Below are 21,265 nucleotides of genomic sequence, written 5' to 3' on the forward strand. Positions count from 1 at the left end.
GCATAGTCATCCAGCTACCTCGGTGCAACCTTTTGGACATAAAAACACTATTGTGAGGTGTGAGGTGTTCAGAATAGACTGGAAATGAGTGGAAATTAAGGTTATTGAGGTTAATAATAGCATAGGAGCAGAGAAACCAACAAATTCTGTGATTTTAGCTGTTTTTATGCTTTTTAAAAAAAAAATACAGATCCAAAACACAAAACCCAGAACCCAAAACACGGAAGGGTGGTTTTGGCAAAACCAATCCAGATCCAAAACACGAAGAAAGATCCAGATCCAAAACCAAAACACAAAACACGAAAAGTGGCCGGTGCACACCCCTAATTGTAACTGTTATAAGGTGTAATTAAAAGTATTATTTAGGGCAATACCTACACCTCACCCCATATCCCATATATATTATTATTACCATTTAGATTTTCCCAAGTAGACCTATTCACATTATACATACTTGGGTGGAGGCACTAGATCAGATCAAGGGCCAGATATCAAATAGAAGTATAAAGGCTCAGTAACCTAGCGACCCTATATAGAGAAGAAAGGGGTGGTACAGATACATTAGTTTACCATGAATATGTATTAAATATAATATAAGTAGTTATATATAATTGGTGGTGTGGGCCAGAATCTGCCAGAAGGTAATGTCTGCCTGCACCCGGTTAGAGCCGGTTCTGCAGACTGTGCACAAAGACACTGAGAGGAAAAGTGACAGTTGGTGTGAGGTGCCCTAATGTGAGGGAGATGGCATCCGGGCTCCCTAGAGAGAAGGGGCTCAGCGGGTGGCAGCGAGGGGGTGTTATTCGGGAGGCGGCCTGATTGAGTCATGAGTGGTGGAGATTATGGGATCTATGTACTAAGGAGTGATATGTGACAGAGTGAAAAGTGATAAGTCTGTGATAAGTGCCAGCCAATCAGCTTCCAACTGTCATCTCACAGGCTGTGTTTGAAAACTTACAGTTGGGAGCTGATTGGCTGGGACTTATCACAGACTTATCACTTTTCACTCTGTCACTTATCACTCCTTAGTACATAGACCCCTAAGTTGGGAAAGTGGAGCAGAGAGCTGCCTTGTAAAGCAGATGGAGAGAGAGACTTACAATAGGAGCAGCTGAGTGAGCAGCAAGTGACTCTGCTGCTGATGTGAGGGAGAGAGAAGGGGGTGGATCAGTCACAGCACCATACACCAGATTATAACAGGGGGCTGCATACTCAGATAACCCACTACAGACACTGCAGCCTGTGAACAGTTATATTGAGACATAAATTCCTCTACAGTTCTTCACCGCACTGACAGGATATGAAGATTGCTGTAACATATATGTATATCCATGTGGCTGGTTGTATGTTGTCTACAGTGAAAAGCACAAGCATTCTGTGACAGGGCAGACATAAGCACTTCAATATTAAGGCTGGTTATCTACTGTCAGGACCTTGCTGTGAGAATTACTTACAGTATGTTACCTCAGGAGAGGCATCTCTCAGGCGGAATGTAGTTATCCTGACAGCGGAATCCTGGCAAGAGAATTAACATAGGCATCGAAACACTATGCCTATGTTAATACCGATGCCGGAATGCCGGGGATGGCAGCCCCAACAAAAGTCCCGGGTGCCCTTAGCATTAGCCGTGGGGAGGGGGAGGGTTAGGATTAGGGACTCTAGCAGTATTAGCGTTAGGTTTGGGGGGGGAGATTAGGGTTAGGCACCTCTAGGGGGGAGGGTTAGGGTTAGGGTTAGGCACCACAAGGGGGAGGTTAGGGTTAGGCACCACCCCAGGAGGGTTAGGTTTAGGGTGCATGGAGGGGGGGTTAGGTTTAGGCACCCTTGGGGGGAGGTTAGGTTTAGGCTAAAGGAGAGTTAGGTTTAGGTGGGGGACAGGGGAGGGTTAGGATACTCACCTGCCCCAGTCGGGATCTCCTCCTGTCGGCCATCCGGTGTTGGGATTTCAACCGGTGGCTATATTTATCTGATTGATTTATCATCACTGTTCACCATTATCATTATTTTTATCGATATTATATCGTCTTATCAGTTATATTTGAGACATAGCACTTTATTGAATATAAAATTAATTATATTATACATTTATACATGAATTTATGATTGGTCTTTTGTATATTAATTTATTGCACGGCACTTTAGATATAGTAATTAGAAACCCGCTAAGTCGCTCTCTAGTCAATATCCTTTGTTTATATATATATATATATATATATATATATATATATATATATATATATATATATATATATATGAGCCCCTTTTACCAGTAACCTGAACCAGAGTTGTGTGAATATGCTCTTTGGTGAAAGTAAAACTGAAACAAATAACGGATATCCTTCAATCTCCACAGCTATAGCATAGATTGTTTAGGGTACACTTGCTTACTTTTGAAAAAGCATTTCAGGAAGATTGTGAAAACAACACCTAAGTGGACGTGTACTGCTACAGTACATGTGAGAGGCGTGTCATAATACTGACTTACATACAAATGTAAATGAGCCCCAAAACATTTAGTAAGATCTATTTGTTGATGACCACACACTGATACTTTTAGAAAATTCATATAGCCATAGGGATAGATGTATTTTAGCGGCACTTAACGTGCCACTATATCGCTTCCTGTTTCCCTTCTTTACCAAGGCAAAGAAGGAAGCACTAAACATCTCATCGGCAGGGGCGAGGGAGCGATAACTCCTCCCTCCGGCGCTCCCCGCTAGAGACCACAACTCATCAGCCTAGTGCTGATGCGCTGTGTTTCAATCCCGGCTGGCTCCACTGAGCATGCGCGGGATCTCGCAAGTATTGCGAGATCCCTGCGTGCAGCCCTGGAACTGGCAGCCGCCGCAGTAGGGACAGTGCTGTCCCTGCTGTGAGAATAGGGCATCACCAGGCTGTAGCTGTCAATAGCGACAGCTACAATGGGCGGAACGGTCGGGCAATCTGTCCGTTCATACATTGCCCAGGCTATCAGTGCTGCTATCTTGTAGATAGCAGCACCGATAATATGACAGGGTTGCATAGCGCGCCTGTCATTTACCGCCAAACCCCCGATCATACATCGGGTAGATGCGCTATCAGTGCACAGACCGCGCTGATACCGCTTCTGGGCTTCTTACATCTCCCCCATTGTGCCTTATCACCAATGCAGGGAAATAATACTAATTATCCCATTTGAATGTATACAGTATATCTTTTTTTTAATATAACAGCTTCGTAATGGGGGAAAGGTGCAATCAGAAAGATTGCTGGGCTCTTCAGGGAGTCAGGGAGATTGCTACTGTTTCAGGGAGTCTCCCTGACAATCAGGGAGAGTTGGCAAGTATGGTTTAGGGCAAGTGACTACCACAGCTATATTCAGGGTTGAATTAAGGGGGGAGGTGACAAAGGCAGTCGTCCCGGGGCCCCCACACACAGAGCCCACCACTAGAGCATGCAGGGGGGGTTTCAGAGTACCCATGATGGACCAATTCCCCCTGCTACTGTTGCCAAAACAGGGGCGGGGCCAAAATAACAAGCCCCACCCCCATAAGACCCACGAATCACGGTATTACGCCGTGAGGGGGTGGAGCCTAATTAAGTGAGCAGCAGCTGCATAAAATGTAAGTGTATGAGTACTGTTTATTGTTTATATATGTTGTCAGGGACACGTACCCAGTATCTCTGACGTGGGGGGCGCACCTCTGCTGTAGACAGAGCGCCCTAATACAAATACCTTACTTACGAAACTGCCACCACCGATGGAACGATTTAAAGAGGCCACCGGTCCTCTATTATCCCAATAATTGCACAGGCTCAGCAACAAGATCCCCACGCAATTAATCTGTTGCTTAACCTCTCCACAATTGCTCAGACTCTGCGTCCCAGACAACCACACAGTTCGCTGAGACCAACCCTCTGCTTTACGTACTTAACAATATGTGTAGCATCACTAATAAACTCTTCAAAGACTAGGGTTTGGAGCATATATAAAATAAACGAATAAAGAATACTTTATTTACACAAAAGGCAGTACAATGCTTAAAAACGAATGTTACAGAAAAAAGAATGGCTACAAAGGTACATACAGCAATATAAAATAAAAATGGTAGAGGTAGACTTACGGAAAACACGCAGCGTTAGAAAACACGTAGCGTTCTGCCAAGGAGGAATGGTAAGAAAATGCAGAGACTGCAGGTTAAACTTCAATGCGACAAATTGATCCCCTAGTTATAACACAGAACACAGGGCCTCAATCCCTTTTATCAGAAACGTATCACACCTCAGGTGAGGTCATACCCATCCGTTCTGATTGGTGGATGAGATAATTTAAGGTCAGGAACCTCCCAGCTAAGTTTAAATCCCTTTAAATTTATAACAGAATAAGCCTAATAACTTCCCCTGTGGATGGACTACCTACAATATGGGGTGTTCCTCATACAGGTCCATATTTTATCTGTTATAGAAGTGTAAATATGATGTGATTGTCATAGTGTATTCCTGAGATATCTCATATCTTCCAATCTGTATGTCTCAATGATCTGGGAATTGCACACAACCTGGATATGGAGTTCAATTTTCCAAGCTTCCAGCTAGCACTGATACATCACTTTTTTCACATAAACCATCTAAATGTGACTTATTTTTGATCTGCCATATCTCATCACACCTGAATGTCCGCCTGTTACTCTTTTGTATTACACCCCCTATGGTGTATGTGTTTGTGTCTGTATTTGTTTGTGTATATACTGTATGTATATGTATGTGTTTATGTGTATATATGTGTATGTATGTGTTTGTGTATATACTGTATGTGTATGTATTTTTGTATATACGGTATGTGTTAGTGTGTACAGATGTGCATGTATGTGTTAGTATGTATATAGGTGTATGAATGTTTTAGTGTGGGGGGCTGGGGGTAGGAGTAGGCTCCATGTGGCGGACAAGCGGGGTGGGCTCCATGTGGCTTGGAGGGGGCCCCCACAACTTAGTTGCCCCAGGGCCCCCGCAAGCCTTAATCCGGCCCTGGCTATGTTAACTCTCATTTCATCAGACACTCTCTAAAGAAATCAGAACTGTGCATCTGGACTGATTATATAGACCGGTAGTCATACAACTTAGGATAAACAGTAGAGTGGGGTATGTTTATGGTATAGCAGGTAAAAGGTTATAATACACTTAAGGTGTAACTGTTATCTACCTAAGTATAATATATAATTATATAAGTATTTAAACATGTGGGAGTTTAAATAGGTATTCGAAGGGAATCAGTATGTAATACTCCTCCCTTAGGGGTGCCTAAACCTAACCTCCCACCTAGTGCCTAACCCTAACCTCCCACCTAGTGCCTAACCCTAACCTCCCACCTAGTGCCTAACCCTAACCCCCCTTCCCCGCTGCCTAAACCTAAGTCTTCTGGGGGAGTGCCTAACTCTAACCTCCCACCTAGTGCCTAACCCTAACCTCCCACCTAGTGCCTAACTCTAACCTCCCACCTAGTGCCTAACCCTAACCCCCCTTTTAAGTGCCTAAACCTAACCCCCCTTCCCCGCTGCCTAAACCTAAGTCTCCCAGGGGAGTGCCTAACTCTAACCTCCCCCCGGGGGTGCCTAACCCTGGAATCAGTATGCGGCCGGCGATTCTAATCCCGACAACGGAAGCCCGGCAGGGGTGAAGATCCCAAAGCTAAATAAGGTAAGTACTAACTAAACTTTTTTTACACCCTAACCTTAACCCTCCTTTATGGGTGCCTAACCCTAACCTCCTCCCCAAGTGCCTAACCCTAATGCCCCTCTAAGTGCCTAAACCTAAACCCCTTTTCCCGCAGCCTAACCCTAAGTCTCCTGGTGGGGGTGCCTAACCCTAACCTCCCCCCAGGTGTGTCTAACCCTAACCCCCCTTCACCTAGCCTAATCCTAACTACCTGGAAGTTCCCCCCGGAAGCCCCAAACCTAACCCTCCCCCCAACGGCCATCCGCACCCGGCTTACCTTCAATCGGTAATCCAGGAGTCGGGCTCCCAGCGTAGGTCTAATGACAGGCATTGGGATTTTGATGCCTGTCATTATTACCTTGCCGGGATTAGACAGTTGGGAAGCCGGCGGTCGGGATTTCATCCGTCGGCTTCCCGACTGCTTCCCCTAACCCTAACCCCCCCTTCCCCTGAGCAAAACCTAACCCTCCCGGGGGGTGCCTAACCCTATGTCCCCCCGGGAGCCCTAAAACCTAACCCCCCCACGCGGCTGTCCTCGCCCAGCTTACCTTCGTTCGGTATGCTGGGCGTCGGTCTCCTGGTGTAGGTCTAATGACAGGCATCAGGATTTTGCCTGTCATTAGTACCTTGCCGGGATTTGAAAGTCCTGACTGCATCCCCTTCGTAGATATTAGAAGTATTCACTGTTTATGTATTAACTATTGTTACTAAAACATTGCTATTATTCTAATAGATTCAGTGCATATAATATTTACAAAATAACTTCTTTCTCTAGGACTCTCTGTCCTGAAGTTATCCATTATAATAAAGTTATTACTCTTGGTCCCATATATAAATAATTTAGGTGTGTAATTTGTGTCCATCATACAGCCTATATATTAATATAGGACGTTTCCCGAGCCAACCCCTCTTTCACCAACCTAGACAAAGCTTATCGGCTCGGGAGGAGGCATCGCCAAGGTGAGACCGTGACAAGACCTGTGTAACCCTGCAAATACTAAGAAAGGTGTCATAGAAGACTGGTAAGCAGGGGTTACACAGGCAAAGTCCGGCACTCTTTATAAAAGAACTGTAGGGGCAGAACTATGGGAGACAATGGAGGCGCCTGCCGCCAGGCCTCCAGCTCTGAAGGGGCACCTCCTCCAATGCCCACAACATATTCACCCCACTATGTACGAGTGTACTGTCATGGCAGCCCAATACATGGCACGTTCTCCCGGCACGTGAGAAGCCACCATACACTAGTGCAGAGCTCCATGTCATATCATCAGATGCTGCCTTTGTCTATCTATATCCTGTCTGCATGCAAATTTCTACAGTACAGTGTCAGCGGGTGTGACGGGGGGGGCACCAAATTATAACTTGCCTCCGGGCGTCTGGGATGAATTTACGCCACTGAAGAACTGTAATGCTGCCCCGGTGTCCTAATCCTAGAGGAGCTATGGATTGCTCCCCAAATACATCACCCGATAAATAGACAGCACTCAGGGTCTCTTAAATATGCAAAAAACTTGTATTCACAGAGTTACTTCCATAAGTACGTTTCCATGTATACAAACACTTTTATCAAGACCTAAATACAGATAATGAACACAACACCTTCTTGTAACATACATATATATACTGTATATATATATATATATATATATATATATATACACACACAGTACATACACAGTCACATACATACAGTACAGACATGCATACATATACATACATACATAAGCTCACGCATAATATATCTATGTGATACCCCCAATAGCAGGACATCACATGGGAGCAGATGTATTAAGCTCTGAAAGTGGTAAACTGCCAGCCACTCAGCTCCTAACTGTCATGTCACAGGCTGCGTTTGAAAAAGAACAGGAGTTGACTGGTTGGTTGTTTATCACTCTCCACTTTATCATTTTCTAGAGCTTAAATACATCTGCACCTTAGTAAGTTACTTTCTCATGCTGAGTATGTGGCTACAAGATAACTGATATAAGAGGTGCCTGTAGTACCTGAGGAGAGGAGTGAGCAATGGTTGGAGAGCTGCAGTGTCCTGACCAGTCAGTGTGGCTCCTCAAGACGATGGGGAATATGAGAATAGATGCCGGCAGCTGCCAGGAGTACAGGGAGTCCGACCATCGCAGCTGCCCGGGAGAGGTGCTGGGGGGACAGTGACAGTACAGGTCTGCCTCCAGGTCTTCAAAGATTCTGCAGTCTGCATTGAGGAGGAGGAGGATGAGGAGGAGTGCAGCCTCAGCCCTGACTGACAGGAGCATGTGTTACCCTGATTCTCAGGAGCATAGTTGCCAAGTTGCTTATAACAAGCGGAATTGGGCTTGTTTTTTTCCCCAGTTGCTTGTTTTTTTGGATGGTTGCTTGTTGCTTGTTTTTGGGCTTATTTTTTTTTTTAGGTAGCTGTTTTTGGGCTTGATAGCCAGGTCCCACTACTAAGGTGAGCAAATGTTATATAGCTCCTTCACCAATCCATTTATGTTTAGCTGTCCGTCTGTATATCTCTCTGTATATGTAGTTATATAGATTTGGTTAACTAGAATGACTCGTTTAAACGATGAATAGAAGTTACATTTTCCCATATGTCAGTTATTTAGTTGTGACGTGTTTGTGTAAATGACTCTTTTGTCCTGTACATTACCACGCACAGAGGGCCTGATTCAACAGTGCACACTAGTTGCTTGGGAATCTGCGCAGGACCCATTCTGTGCATGTGCAGAACGGGTCCTGCTATATCGCACAGGCACTTGTATGCATTTTCCTGATTGACAGGCAGAGGAGTTTGCGGGGCAGAGACGGCCTGCGTTCCTGGAAACGGGGGCATGTTGCCTTTGTTTTCTGCATTCCCGGAAACGAGGGCATTTAGCCCCCGTTTTCTGGGAGTGGCAAGGCTAGGATCTGCATCCATGGACGCAGACTTCCTAGCCGTGCAGGATGACAGAACACGGCCAGCTTCAGCTACCACTACCTGACCAAAGGTGCAACCATCGCGATCTATGGTTGCAATGGTGATCCCAGACTGCAACCTTGGTCGCAGCCTGGGATAACAGATGAGGCAAGGAGATTTCCGGTACCTTCTGCTGCATTTGCATTTTAGCAAGGACGGAATTACAAAGCTGCTTGTATGCGGCTTTACAATTCCGTCCTATGCCGAATCAGGCCCCGAGTGCCCTGCGCTTTACTTCGCACAGTGGAGTTTATTCGTAGAGCAGGCAAAAGCCATGCTTTGCCAATGTTTATACGTATTTTAATAAAATGAACAATAAACAATAACGTTTGTAGTTTTCATTAAATTACCCCCACGCCAGTACCATCATATTACGTTGGGCTTATGTTTTGGGCTTTATCAAATTGGGTTGGGCTTGTTTTGGGCTTGTTTTTCACTCAAGAGTTGCTTGTTTCTCATTTCAGAGTTGGCAACAGTGCTCAGGAGCTGTCAGGGACAGAGAGTCTCCAGGGAAAGACATCAGGTGCCCGTCAGCAGGAATTCAGGGTGAGTTACTGACCACAGTGCACTGCACCACTCATCACTGCCTATGCTACAAACAGACAGAGCTGAAGGGAGCCAGACTATGGCCCTGTCAGGGAGAAGCAGGGGAATGAAAGTTCATGCAGGACTGGGCCTAATTAGACAGGAACCAGCTGTCAGATCCATTTAGGGTATAAGATCTTTAACTGCTGCCAACAAACCCTGCTCAGTCGTGTCCCCAGGGTTGGTGTCACCCAGAGTGCCACTGCTGATTCCCCACGCGTACCAACTGTGTGTGCATATAAGGGGGCATGGACTTGTGCCTGCGATGCCATGCCCACTGGTGTATGACTTTTTTAGGTGGTGACGCATGTCTTGTCACGCTGAGGCTTGCCCAGCATTTTTGGATATACGTGCGTCATCCATGGCTGCAGCTCTGCTATTTTGGTGTCACAGATTGAAAAGTGATAAGAAAGGCCCAGAGTGAAAAGGGATAAGAAAGTGATAAGGTGCCAGCCAATCAGCTCCCAACTGCCATCTCACAGGCTGTGTTTGAAAAATGACAGTTGGGAGCTGATTGGCTGGCACCTTATCACTTTCTTATCCCTTTTCACGCTGGCGAGCGGCTCTGAATCAGGGCGTTTTTTTTTTTTTTTAACCAGGCTGCTCGCAAAGCTGTGGGTGACCACCCACAGCTTCTGCAAGTGACCTGGAGCCCGTCGCTATTTTCGCGACCATCGGGCTTGCGTCAAGACCCTGTGGTAGGGTCTCGGCTGCCGCAAGACCGAGTGGACTACCTGCTCTTCCTGCTTCCTGCTCTAATCACTAGCAATGTCAGTAGGTCTGCCCTCAAACGGCAGGCGTTCCTAAGGGAATGCCTGCGTTTGCCTAACCACCCCCCCTCCCCGCCTGCAAAACGGGACGAGCTGTCACTCACCGTCGATAGCCGCCCTATCTTGTAGCGAGCCCCGGAGCGACTGAACTTCAGTCGCTCGCTCGGGCTCACGGACGCGGGGCGTGCGCACAACCATAAACATCGGGCCACTTGCAAGCAAACAGCGCTTGTGAGCGGTTCTGAATCAGGCCCTCTGTCTCCTAACACTGCTTAGTAAATAGAACCCATAGTCTTAACTCCCCCCCGCGTGACACCACTAACCCTGCTCACATGAACAGTTTAGATCCCAAGAGAAAAGGCCTATTGCTAGGTACACACTGGCCGACATATCGAGTGTGCGTCGGTCAATGTGTACAGCGGCTGCGCTAGGCTTCCCTGCACCCAGCGCCATCCATGCTGCACTGCTGCAACCCTTTCCTCCCACAGAGCATTATACAATAATGCCAACAGGAGGGTGGGGGGCGGGGCTTTCCTGTGATGGCACATACAGACAGGGCTGCCCTATGGGTGACGACCCTGCTAGCCCGTGCCTAGAACCGCCACTGAGTGTGTACCAGCCATACGTCTGTGAACGACGTCACTCACTGACCTATGGCCTTGATTTTTAGGGGAGGTGTTCCATATATATAGCAATGCACAAATGATCCGGCACTCACTAATATAAATAAAAGTCGGTTAATCCTTGCTCCGGTGCCCTCCTTACAGGGAACAGCGTCCCCACCATTTATAGCTCGCAGAGGCGGCACTCAGAGAACTTCCATAAAGTACAAAAAGTGGCAATAATTTAATGCAAATACATCATCGACGTTTCGGGACTGCATGTATTCTGCATCCTGAGGAAGGGACGTGCAGTCACGAAACGTCGATGATGTATTTGCATTAAATTATTGCCACTTTTTGTACTTCGTGGAAGTTCTCTGACTGCCGCCTCTGCGAGCTATATAGTGTGTGTATATATATATATATATATATGCCCCATATGTGTCAGCCCCAACCCCAAACAGCCAGTCCCAGCACCACTCAGCCTCTGTTCCAAACAGATAGCCACCCCAGCCAGCCAGCTCCTGCCCCAGACAGCCAGCCTCTGTTCCAGACAGCGAGCCTGCCAGCCCCTGCCCCAGACAGCCAGCCCCAACCCCACACTTACCTGGTGCTTGTAGCTCCTCAGCTCAGTCAAAATCCGTGGTTCTGAGTCCTCCTCTGCTCTCAGTGGGGCGGCGTGACGTCATGCACGCCAGCCACCGGGGCTCACTCTCTCTCCACTGCAGCATAGCGGGAGCAGGAGTCGGTGGCAGCAGTGCTGGGCGAGCGGACCCCCCTCTCTGTCCGGGCCTCCAGTCCAGTCCCTGATGGTGGCCCTAGTGATTGCTGCGTGCTGCCCAGCCACTGTTGATTCAGCTGTCAGCGCTTCCGCGTCAGGTGGTATGAAAGAGACAAGGCTGTCTCTGTCTCTGAAAATAAAAAGAAATAGTTGGCCAAGGGGGGTTTCTGGGTACTCAGAAACCCCCCTTGCGTGCGCCAGTGCCCAATATATGTGCAGATGTATTGGGGCATCGAGCTGTGTGTACAAGTGGTCAGCTGACCTCCCGCACACTTGTTCATGGGCCGGTGGTGATTGACATCTCAACTGGGCGGGTGCATGTTAAGTGCCCGCCCAGTTGTGACGTTAGTCACATTGGATCATTCAGTCGATTGATCGGTCGATCTGCAGATATATCTATCAAGTGTGTACCCACACCTGATAGATATAATGTGCTAATATAGCTTGTATGCCAACAGATACATCGGCCAGGGAAGCAGCTCTTTCGATAACAACTATACTTTAGAGTAGGCAAGGCCATCGACCATCAATGAGTAGAGACCATCGATGGTCACCAGCCGATACCAACTATTTTTATCATTGATGGTTGAGATATAGATGGTATCCCACCATCGATGGTAGCCATGGGCGAGATTTTCTTTTATGCATGCAGAGAGAAGGCCTGATTTATACACAATGACCATTTTACACAGATCGAGCAATTGTCTGCCATTGAGCGTGCGTGTCAGCCGCACTGCACACCTGTAGCATTTGCTTTGCGATTACGCCTGCACAGAGCAATTCAGTCACACAGTGAGTGACAGGTACCCAGCGTTTGGGGGAGGTAACGGAGGCTGGTTAGGCAAACGCAGGTGTGTCTGACCATTTAAACTCTGTGTCATGGGCATGCATAAATAAGCCATTGTGATCTCCTATGCAGCATGAGAGCCCCCTGCATGTTGTAATCAGCGCTGTTGGGGTGGGTGGGTAAAGCCGCTTGCCTGCCCTCTTCTAGCCTGTGTGTGCTGACTGCACTGATTACAACACTGACTGTAGGCTTATGGAAATGCAGCGCGCTGCCCACAATACTCGGCGCTGGCACCGCAGCTCAGAGCTACTACTGGCTGACAGCCTAATAGCCCCATGCAGCAGCTGCAGCACTCTGCGCCCGATTCAGCAATGTACGCTAATGCATTCTCTGCATACATTCACACCGGATGGCGGGACCCGTGGGGGGCACAGCGTGATGACGTCATCACGCACGGAGCTGGATGCGTGGCAGAGCAGGGCTGATGGCGGTGTCCAACCAGCACCCTCCAGCACATGGGACCCTAATTGGTATAACTTTTACATGTACTACTATTCAAAGATGTCATTTGTACACTGCTCTGTTCTTGATAAAAGTCGCAAGACCAAAACATTGCACACAGGACGGGACACAGCTTGTCCTTTATTTATTTATTACCAGTTATTTATATAGCGCACACATATTCCTCAGTGATTCACAGAGAATATTTGGCCATTCACATCAGTCCCTGCCCCAGTGGAGCTTACAATCTATATTCCCTACCACATGCTCACACACACACTAGGGTTCATTTTTGTTGGGAGCAAATTAACCTAGTAGTATATTTTTGGAGTGTGGGAGGAAACCGGAGTACCCGGAGGAAACCCACACAAGCACAGGGAGAATATACAAACTCCACACAGTAAGGGCTGTGGTGGGAATCGAACCCACAACCTCAGTGCTGTGAGGCAGTAATGCTTACCATTTCACCATCTGTGCTGCCCTTATGCTCTCTTTGAGTCCCCGGAGTGTCTCCTTCCATGTTCTATACTGGAGTTCATTTACTATATATATATAGTAAATGAATGGCCTTGTAGCAATGCCATACCTGTGAGCCACGCCCCCATTTCTGTCATGCTGGGGGCTACCTCAGTGGTCCGGGAGCTGCTGGACAGCCCCCAGCCCCTCCCACAGTCTGGCAAAGTGTATGTGAATGACACACTCATGTGCGCATCATCCATTCACCACTGTTCTGCTGATGTCAGAGTGTCCCCCTCATACTTGCCTACACACCCGAAAGATTTATCAGGTAGCCCTCCGCACTCCCGGAAGATTAGGCATATATCCTGCATCCTTATAACTTCCTAGTGAAGTGGGCGAATGGGGAGATTTGATGGATGATTTGTGTCATTTAGCCCCGCCCCCTCCTTGCAGACCAGTGGACACTTCCCGGACCTGGCTGCAGCATCTCCTCTCCAGCCTGCTCCCAGAGAGGAGTTTTCAAAAGTAAGTAAATACAGTCCCTCCACCCACAGGACACACAGGGTTACACCGCACTGCTCCAGTACACACACAGGGTTACACCGCACCAGTGGCGTAACTAGGGGTTATTTGGAGCCCAGGGCAAATTTGAAAAAGGAGCCCCCCCCCCTCTATGTGCGCACACCGGAAAAATGGGCGTGGTCACAAGGGGCGTGGCCACTGTAAATGGGGCGTGTCGATGTGACACACCCCTTTCTTGTCACTGGGAACATTTCTTTCCATTTGCACCTTAATGAAGCCCCCCCTATGCAGTGCCCCTAGTAGTGGTACCCCTTATGGAGGTTTGGAGGCCCCCAGTAGTACCCCTTATATAGTACCCCCAGTATATAATGCTCCCAGTTGTGGTCCCTCTTATGCAGGCCCCCAGTATTGCCTCTTATGCAGGCCCCTAGTAGTGGTCCCCCTTATGCAGCCCCCAATTAGTTCCCCTTACAGTGCCCCCAGTAGTGATCCCCATACGCAGCCTCCAGTAGTGATCCCCCATATGCAGTGCCCTTTATACTGTGCCCCCAGTAGTGATCCCCCCTTATGCAGGCCCCCAGTAGTGCCCCTTATGCAGGCCCCCAGTAGTTATCCCCCCTATGCAGTGCCCCTTTAGTGGTTCTCTCTTTTCAGTGCCCCCTGTAGTGGTGCTCCCTTTTCAGTGCCCCCTGTAGTGGTTCTCCCATTTCAGTGCCCCCTGTAGTGGTCCCCCCTGTGCAGTGCCCCCAGTAGTAAGCCCCTTATATAGTGCCCCAGTAGGAGTCCCCCTTGATGCAGTGCCCCCCTGTAGTAGTCACCAGTAGTGGTCTCCCCTCCCAATGCAGTGCCCCCAGTAGTATCCCCCCCTGTAGTAGTCCCCAGTAGTGGTCTCCCCCCAATGCAGTGCCCCAGTGGTATCCCCCCCTGTAGTAGTCCCCATTTGTGGTCTCCCCCCCAATGCAGTGCCCCAAGTAGTATCCCCCCCTTTAGTAGTCCCCAGTAGTGGTCTCCCCCCCAATGCAGTGCCCCTAGTAGTAGTCCCCCCCCTCCCTATAAATATACACAGAAATGAAAGAAAGAAAAATTCTTTCCTGAATCCACGCTCCCGTCGCCATCCGCACGTCAGTCCTTTCCGGGCTGGCGCGCTCTGCATTAAGGGAGAGACGTCATGAGGTCATGACGTCTCTCCCATTACCCACTGCAGGAGCTGGAAGGGAGCCAGCTCTTGCAGTGGGCTCAGCAGCAGCAGCCAATGAGAGTCTGTCTGACTCTCATTGGCTGCTGATACACACACACACATCACTGCTGCTCGGCGGTGATGTGTGTGCAGTAGCAGCAGCCAATGAGAGTCGTCTGACTCTCGTTGGCTGCTGGGTAACACACACATCGCCGCCAGCACTGGTGGCGATGTGTGTGTTAGCACAGCCTGAGCCCGCCCGCCTGCCACCCTCCTCCAGGCGCTATTGGGCAAGTGCTCAGGGGGAGGGAAGAGGCTCAGCTGTGCAGCACAGGACCGGTGCTGGAAGCCTAGCGCCAGTCCTGTGTAAATGTGTAGGGCTGACCGCACTTACTTCGGTCGGCGCTACACTGGCTAACTAGGGCGGGCCGGTACCATGGCCAGCGGCGCCCCTCTGCGCCGCCGGTCCCACAGCGCCCAGAGCACGTTCCCCGCTCGCCCTGCCCTAGTTGCACCACTGCACCGCACTGCTCCAGCACACACACAGGGTTACACCGCACTGCTCCAGCACACACAGGGTTACACCGCACTGCTCCAGCACACACACAGGGTTACACCGCACTGCTCCAGCACACACAGGGTTACACCGCACTGCTCCAGCAAACACACAGGGTTACACCGCACTGCTCCAGCACACACACAGGGTTACACCGCACTGCTCCATCACACACAGACTTACACCGCACTGCTCCAGCAAACACACAGGGTTACACCGCACTGCTCCAGCACACACAGGGTTACACCGCACTGCTCCAGCAAACACACAGGGTTACACCGCACTGCTCCAGCAAACACACAGGGTTACACCGCACTGCTCCATCACACACAGGGTTACACCGCACTGCTCCAGCAAACACACAGGGTTACACCGCACTGCTCCAGTACACACACAGGGTTACACCGCACTGCTCCAGCACACACAGGGCTACACCACACTGCTCCAGCACACACACAGGGTTACACCGCACTGCTCCAACACACACACACACACACAGGTTTACACCTCACTGCTCCAGCACACAGAAGGTTACACCACACTACTCCAGCACATACACAGGGTTACACCGCACTGCTCCAGCACACACACAGGGTTACACCGCACTGCTCCAGCACACACACAGGGTTACACCGCACTGCTCCAGCAGACACAGGGTTACACCACACTACTCTAGCACACACACAGGGTTCTCCCAGAGGAGGAGAGCACCCTGCACTGTATAGGGGCCAATCAGGATGGTAGGAGGGGTAATTAGCTTCTCTCCTATAACACTTCAATTCACCTGCAGCACAGGGTTGGGTATGACATACCGACGCTGGAATCCCAACTGTGAAGTATCCCGACTGGGGCTGGTAAGTACCCTAACTCTCCCCCTCTCCCCCCTAACCCTCCCTTGGTGGTGCCTAACCCTAACTTCCCAGGAGGATACCTAACCCTAACCTTTCCCCGGTGGTGACTAACCACCCCTCCCCACAGCATAACCCTAATCCTTCCGGGGGGTGCCTACCTCACCTGGGGAGGTTCTAAACCTAAACCCCCATCCCCAGGATAAGCTGATACTTACCCGTAGCCTTACGTTTGGGATGCCGGTGGTCGGTATGCCGGACATCGGTATCCTGATGTGTTTGGGATAACGGCATCGGCATAATGCCGGGCGTTGGGATTCCAGCGCCTGTATATCGACTTCTGGGATCTCGTCCGCCGGCATCTTCAGCAGCCTCCCTGGACCCTCCACAGCTCAGCACACAGCACAAGCACACAGCTCAGCACAGAGCACAGCACACAGCACAGCACACAGCTCAGCACACAGCACAGCACACAGCTCAGCACACAGCACAGCACACAGCACAGAGCATCGAGCACAGCTCAGCACACAGCACAGAGCGCACAGCGCACAGCACACAGCTCAGCACACAGCTCAGCACACAGCACAGCACAGAGCACAGCACAGCACACAGCTCTGCACGCAGCTCAGCACACAGCACAGAGCACAGCTCAGCACATAGCTCAGCACACAGCACACAGTACAGCACACAGCACACAGCTCAGCACAGCACTCAGCCTATCGACTTCTGGGATCTCGTCCGCCGGCATCTTCAGCAGCCTCCCTGGACCCTCCACAGCTCAGCACACAGCACAAGCACACAGCTCAGCACAGAGCACAGCACACAACACAGCACACAGCACAGAGCATGGAGCACAGCTCAGCACACAGCACACAGCACAGAGCGCACAGCACACAGCTCAGCACAGAGCACAGCACAGAGCACAGCACACAGCTCAGCACACAGCACAGAGCACAGCTCAGCACACAGCTCAGCACACAGCACACAGTACAGCACACAGCACACAGCTCAGCACACAGCACACAGCTCAGCACACAGCTCAGCACAGCACACCACACAGCACAGAGCACAGCTCAGCACAGCACACAGCTCTGCACGCAGCTCAGCACAGAGCACAGCTCAGCACACAGCTCAGCACACAGCACAGCACACAGCTCAGCACACAGCACACAGTACAGCACACAGCTCAGCACAGCACAGAGCACAGTACAGCACACAGCACACATCTCAGCACAGAGCACAGCACACAGCACACAGCTCAGCACACAGCACAGAGCACACAGCACAGCACACAGCTCAGCACAGCACACAGCTCTGCACGCAGCTCAGCACACAGTACAGCACACAGCTCAGCACACAGCACACAGCACAGCACACAGCTCAGCACACAGCAGCATGCGCTGGCTGGGGAGAGGCTCCTCTCTCTCCCAGTGTAAAAGAAACAGCTCTGGGAAACAGATGGAATGTATCAGCATAGACCAACTGAAGTGGGAACAGTTGACAATTTATTAAACAATGTAGATGAATGATACTTTAAAAATAGAATAAAAAGCAGCCCACAGTATACCTCTACATTGATTAAATACAATTCATCTGTATATAATAGGAAGCAGAAGTACTGGAAGGCCAGCACACCTTTTTATATGCCATTATAAATATATTATCCATCACATATAGATTCATATCACGTATCTCAAATAATTAAAAAAGCCATCAGTTCACATTTAAAGTGCAATTATCCAATTGTGCAAAATAGTATAACACCTGGTGAAACTCATCCCAAAGTGCAGGGCGTAAACCAGCATTATGGCATCTGTGAAGGGGCCCAGCAGCTGTTTCAGTGCCCGCAGGCATCTTCCTCCAGGGGCATTAGGGGAGGACCACACAATTGTGTCATCGTTGCCTCACGCACGCTACATTACCAGCATTGTGAAGCAGGGGGCGGGGCCGCGATGATGCGAGTCAGCGTGAATCTCGCCATTGGCTCCCCGCTGCAGGGGGTGTGGGAGTCCGGTTGGCAGCCGGGCAGGAGACCTGCCCACATTTCCAGCCGCGATAGTAGAGCCAAGTATGTATATAATATACAATAAAAAGTGAGACAGCAATTTTTTTATGTATATTGTACTGTATATATGTACTGTACTATATATCTCTTTTCGCCATCTTGTGGTGCTTTGGCAGATTGCACTTGTTGTTCTTTTCTATATTTTCTTATAGGCCACCACGGGCTCTCCTGGGTAGTGCCAGGGAGCGTGCATTGCAGTGGCGGTGACATCACCAGTACCCGGCGGGCAGCAGATGGGGGAGGTGACCCTTTAATCACTGGTGATTCTCTATCAGTATAAAGTTAAGCTTTGTTTGTTATATCCTTGTCCTGACAAATTTTTTGTAATAAAAATAAAACATTGACTGCAGAATGATATTTCCTGTGATTAGGTGCTTGCCACCTGACTATACTCCTTACTAAGTACCATGTAATGTTTTTTTGCACCATATCTATTTTTTTGGTGGCATCTTGGCAAGATGCATAAATTGAAGTGGCTACAGAAATGTAACATTACCTCCAGGTGAAACTTTAAGTATCTCGGACGTGGAGGAAAGTGCCAAATTGATTAAAGATGTTTTGGAAATAACAGAAGGTGAAGAGTCTAAAGAACAACTTTATTTTCCAGCTTCTACAACTAAAGTAAAAGGAGATTGGCTAATTCCTACACGGGGTCACCCTGTCGGATTATTTCAGAAGCAAACAGATACGTTGTGGGTTCCATATAAGTAATATCCCTACTATAGGGAAATACAATCCAGACTTCTGTCCACGCTGGGTCTGTGCTAAACAAGTGCAGCCACAACCTAATGCTTTAGTTATAGAGGAATCTGGTCGTTAGTTTGCAATAAAATCACCTCCTTTGAAACAGCCCATTTGGATGCATTAAAGCCAGACTGGCTGCATAAACTTGGAGAACAAGTAGATAGATACATACAGAAGTGAATTAGTGACATATAAATGAGACTTATTGGCCACAGTACAATGAGATTATTAAGAATACAAAGTTTATTCTTGGGTTTATTCACCGGCGAATTGACCCTTAATAAAAACAGGGATAAATGGAGACAGCGTAGACCTTTAGATACAGACACCTCTAGTGGTGGCTACACCTCGCATAGTGCCTCAGAGGGTACAAATGTCACACATTAACAAAAGCCCCCTTTAGGGGTAAAAATCTATGCACAGTGGGGGGCTAACAAGGATGCAGGACCCGCAGGGGAGGCCAGTGCAAAAGGATCTACAGAAAAGACGCAAAGATGTAGCAAGAAAATATAGTGTTCAACGTATCCAGCAGATAACTAACGGATACTGAATTAGGACTCCTAAATTAGAGACTATCATTTATACCTTCTGAAAAATTCAATGAATTCCAATGGACCATTGATCTACATCGATTTTGTAGACAATTGCGTATGAAAGAACACTATAATAAACTACCACCTACAGTAGTCAATACTTTGGATCAAATACAGCCAGTAGTGAAAACCAAATCCCAGTTTGATCCGGTGTCTTCATACCCATCTGTCACGACACCGTGCCCAGCCTGCGCTCAGATACGCCAACCTGACGTAGCTGGGTGGTTGTGACGTGGGTTTTACCTAAGCTGCCACCACGAAGAGTATTAAAATAGCGCTCTTACGTTCTCCAGACACTTAATTCTCACTTCAACTCACAAGTATTACACAAATATAGCAGGGGCCTCTCCAGGCACATGAATTCATTAGAGCATAGAGATAAGGCTGATAAAGTTTTAGGATTTATTGAGAAATATTTCCAGGGTTAAATTACAAGGAAAATAGGTGAATAAACAAGACATACAAATAGTAATAAATGCACAGATTGATTCAGGTAAAAGAAAATGATAGAGTATCAGAATCCTAAAGTATCTTACGCTGAGATCTTAGAGAATCTGGGTGGAGGGAGACCACCAGGAAACACGAGGATGATGCACCCTTAGCTGGCAGCTACTCACTGAGAGTGAACACCAACAGGCAGGTGAAGCTGGTTCTTTTGGTTCCACACTTGCCCCTCTCCCTTAGCAGCCCCCACCCTTCCCAGGCTCAAAAGGCTGGCCTTTGTACTTCCATGGTCTGTGTAGATGTAAATTAGCACAGCTACAAGACCCAAACCTCAGATAACACTCTTAGCTTTGAAGATATTTTATTATAGGAAGCCTGCTAATGTAAGGTGCTACAAATGACCCTCTTAACAGCCAGTGTAACTGCACTGCTCCTCGAGCAGGGCCACCTAGAGTGCGAGCAGACGTTACATCCATGAAGCCTTTGTCTTCAAAGGCTAAGTGTCATTTGATCTGATTAGCTTATGCATTCCAATTTTGACATGCTGTTCCCATTCATGGCAAGCAGCCATTTCTGAAATATATACTTTAGGGGAATTATAATAATGCACACACTTTATCCAGAGAACACAAACTACACAACGTCCTGACATGGGGCTTTGATGAATCACCGTAACGCATGGCGATGGTCACACCATCTATGAAAAGCTTTTCCAGAATGCTCAATTATCATGTTATGAGTCACATTAAAAGAAATTCAAGTAACAGTTATAATTTAATCAAGGAAGAACAACAGGTCGTGGACAAACTGTCATAATAGGATATTGTAATCCACTCCACCGATAACACACGTGGAATTGTAATCCTGAATTTATCGTACTATAGGGATGAAATTTATTCCCAGTTAAGTGATGCAGAGGTTTAGAACAGTGGATCCAACTAGTGTTGTTAAAAAAAGAACTAGAAGATACGTTAAGTGAAGGTGTAGATAATCCGTTTATTACCAGCACTACACTTTTAGCTCTTTTACTATAATGGCCGGTGGCACCCATTCCGTACACCATTCCTAATCCACAAACATTCTGTGCAGCCACCAGGACGTCTGCTCATCAGTACCAGAAACTCCTTATATTACTCTCTTTCTCAGTACTTGGATTCATTCCTTCAAAAGGCTATACAACATCAGAGCAC

At 48.3% G+C, this 21,265-nt stretch overlaps 1 long non-coding RNA gene and 1 pseudogene across 2 annotated transcripts in view; both read left to right on the top strand.

The window, feature by feature from the left end:
• The window catches only part of LOC148522638 (uncharacterized), a 93,121-nt gene extending 74,491 nt beyond the window's left edge, over nucleotides 1-18,630 (top strand). The window contains exons 4-5 of the long non-coding RNA XR_015878528.1: nucleotides 9,106-9,187; nucleotides 18,447-18,630. This is a non-coding gene — a long non-coding RNA (uncharacterized LOC148522638). The remainder of the gene's footprint in view (nucleotides 1-9,105; nucleotides 9,188-18,446) is intronic.
• The window catches only part of LOC148522636 (uncharacterized), a 764,886-nt pseudogene that overhangs the window by 435,689 nt on the left and 307,932 nt on the right, over nucleotides 1-21,265 (top strand). The window lies entirely within an intron of this gene.

The sequence above is a fragment of the Taudactylus pleione genome, unplaced genomic scaffold, assembly GCF_031769625.1.
Source record: "Taudactylus pleione unplaced genomic scaffold, aTauple2 ptg000145l, whole genome shotgun sequence".
NCBI lineage: Eukaryota > Metazoa > Chordata > Amphibia > Anura > Myobatrachidae > Taudactylus > Taudactylus pleione.